Source organism: Berghia stephanieae, chromosome 10 (assembly GCF_034508935.2).
Source record: "Berghia stephanieae isolate SIO BIC M18660-M18661 chromosome 10, UCSD_Bste_1.3, whole genome shotgun sequence".
NCBI classification, from domain to species: domain Eukaryota; kingdom Metazoa; phylum Mollusca; class Gastropoda; order Nudibranchia; family Aeolidiidae; genus Berghia; species Berghia stephanieae.
In genome coordinates, this window is record NC_088369.1 from 35,899,981 (window position 1) to 35,902,748 (window position 2,768).

Sequence of the window (2,768 nt, forward strand, 5' to 3'; positions counted from 1 at the left end):
TATGTTTATAATATAATAATTACACTTATGATAGAGATGGAGAACTTTAATGTTGAATAGGAAGGAGCATTGAAACTGTACACTGAATATAACTCCAAGTTTCCAAAATGGTTTGAAATCGAAGTTTTGTCCAATGGTTTAAACCTAAACAAAATAAAGGGCTTATTAATAATGTCGGCATTCTTTTATATTATACATTATGATGTGATTTGCCTTTGTTTAGATGGATCAGAGAATTTACTCCAAACAAACCTTGTCTTCGGGAAGATGGTCTATTTAGTTGAATTCATATGGAAAATTTACGGTTTCAACATTATACGATAGCATGATGATGTTTGTTTCACAGGATAAAAGTTTATTGTCTATAATATGAAGACACCTATGTTCCCCTGACTACACATACAAGGATCGGAACTTTCCTCATGGGGCTTAAAATAGATATATTTACATATATATATATATATATATATATATATATATATATATATATATATATATATATATATATATATATATATATATATATATATATATATAATACTAGGCAAAAAAAAAAAACAAGTAAAGAAATCTTCACTGTATGAACTGTATGACATTTTGAAAATGGACTTTGATGTGAAATGATTTGTGTGTTTATTTATTAATCCCTTCCATATTTACAAATGCAGGGGTGTGCAATGTTCGGGAAGTAAGTCCATGGATCACTGCGTTAAAAGTTTAAAGAAATTTTTTTTGGGGTGAAATTGTTCTGCGTTATAATAATTGAAAGTTAAAAAAAAAAAACATAATCTAAAACTAAATTAAATTTGGGAAGATGCTGGCTAGTGATGTAAAGACATTGTAGTAGTAGTAGTAATCCAAAAATGACAAAAGTATAAAAGTCCACCGTTTCATTGAAGTTTGTAATGATCAACTACAACTATACGAAAAAATTGACTTACATCCCGAGGCATTTTAAAGCAATTGGTTGATATTCTTGTAATGAGGAGTGATGCATGACTATTATTATTATACTGGAACTTAGAAAGTTGCTGTTCTACTTATTGTCCTCACTATGACTACAGACCTGCCATGTATACATATAGAATTGTGGTTTAAATTGTTTTTGCTGATGGTCGATTGTTGTGTAATAGGCAATAGGATTAATATTATTGTAAGAAATTGTCATTGATGACCCTTTGTCCTGTGGAGTTAGTCATTTTTTCCCCCTCCAAATATGTCAGTGAATTTGTGAAAACATGATAGAATTTTTAAATTTTTTTTTCATCTTGTCAAATTGTTTTCCCTTTACTTAGGTATTAGTTTTCCTTTCCATAGTGCAATTGTTAAAGATAAAATTATTAATCGCCACTTTAAGTAGAATAAAAAGAATAACTAAGTGTAAGAGTAACATAAAGTACAAAAGTATGTACTTGTACTATTTTCCTATGTTAAGGTGCTAATACAACTTAAATATATCATTTTTTAAACTCAAGTGAGGGTACTCACAAAAATTAATAACTCGTTTAAAAACAATAAACGTATTATAAAGTACAAGACTGTGTTTTTTTTGTACTAGTTTCCTATGTTTAGGTGCTAATATAACAAAAGATGTCATTTTTTAAAAAATATTATCTTCTATTCCGGCTTGTATCAAGTGATACGATGTTAATGGTTGGAGTCATTGATAATTCAATAAATAATAAATAGTGGTTGTAGTTGTAGTAATGGATCGGGATCATAACTGAATGAAGCAGGTTGAAATTCTATGACACATTCTCATTAATATTACGTATTGCTTTCCTGATGTAGACTACTATATTTACAGTTGAAATGTATGATTAGGTTGTGTACATTCATTTTTATTGGATGTTGAAAACTCGTGAAGTTAAAAATTGTAAATACTTTGATTAATTATTTATCATCATCGTCATTATCGTCATCATAAATCATCATCAACCTCATTTTCATTGCTATCAAAAGTAGATTATGTTACAAAGTTAAGTGCTCCTCAGATTCAGTAAGCTCAATATTTGTCTTAAACAATGACAATCAAAAATCCTATTTTTCATTAATTTGCTACAAGTAGTGAGTGACATCTTGCATTCAATTTAAACGAGAACTGCACTATCGTCATTGACCCTCAGTCTGCTGACCTCCTGCTAGTTTGTGTGTCCAAAATAGTACGCAGCATATAACTGTGTATTATTATGTCCTGACACAAATTTGGGATCACTATGGCAATGACTAAGGATAATAAGTAGATTTGGATTTGAAGAGCTTTTGATTTTTAGTGCAATGAAGAAATCTACAGTCGATAACCAACTTTTAATGAGCTTGCTTGTAAATTTTGTAAATATATTTTTTTTTCCCCATACAATTGTAAGTATAATAATAACAAGCTTGCATGATGGTATTACAATTATCGTGAGTTTTTAAAATCCAGATCTGAGTCATTCTGTGTATCACGTGACTTTTGTTTTGTTTTGCTTTTTACTATATCATAATCATACTAATTTGCAGTTTTGACGTGTTTTTCTATTTTATTTTCATATTGTTTTACATCATGAAATGTTATTGCTGGCTTATTTTTCTTTTCTTTTTATTTCTTTTTTTTTTTTTTTTTCTTTCTTTAAAGTAGTTTATTTTAGTTTTATTATTACTACTATTATTATGGCTGCGCTTCCTCAAAATGTATCAAGATAATTCTTGAATTGTATGTTTTCTGTGTTTGCACATGATACAGCTCAGACTATCCACTATATTTTGTAAAAGCCAAAATTGACCAT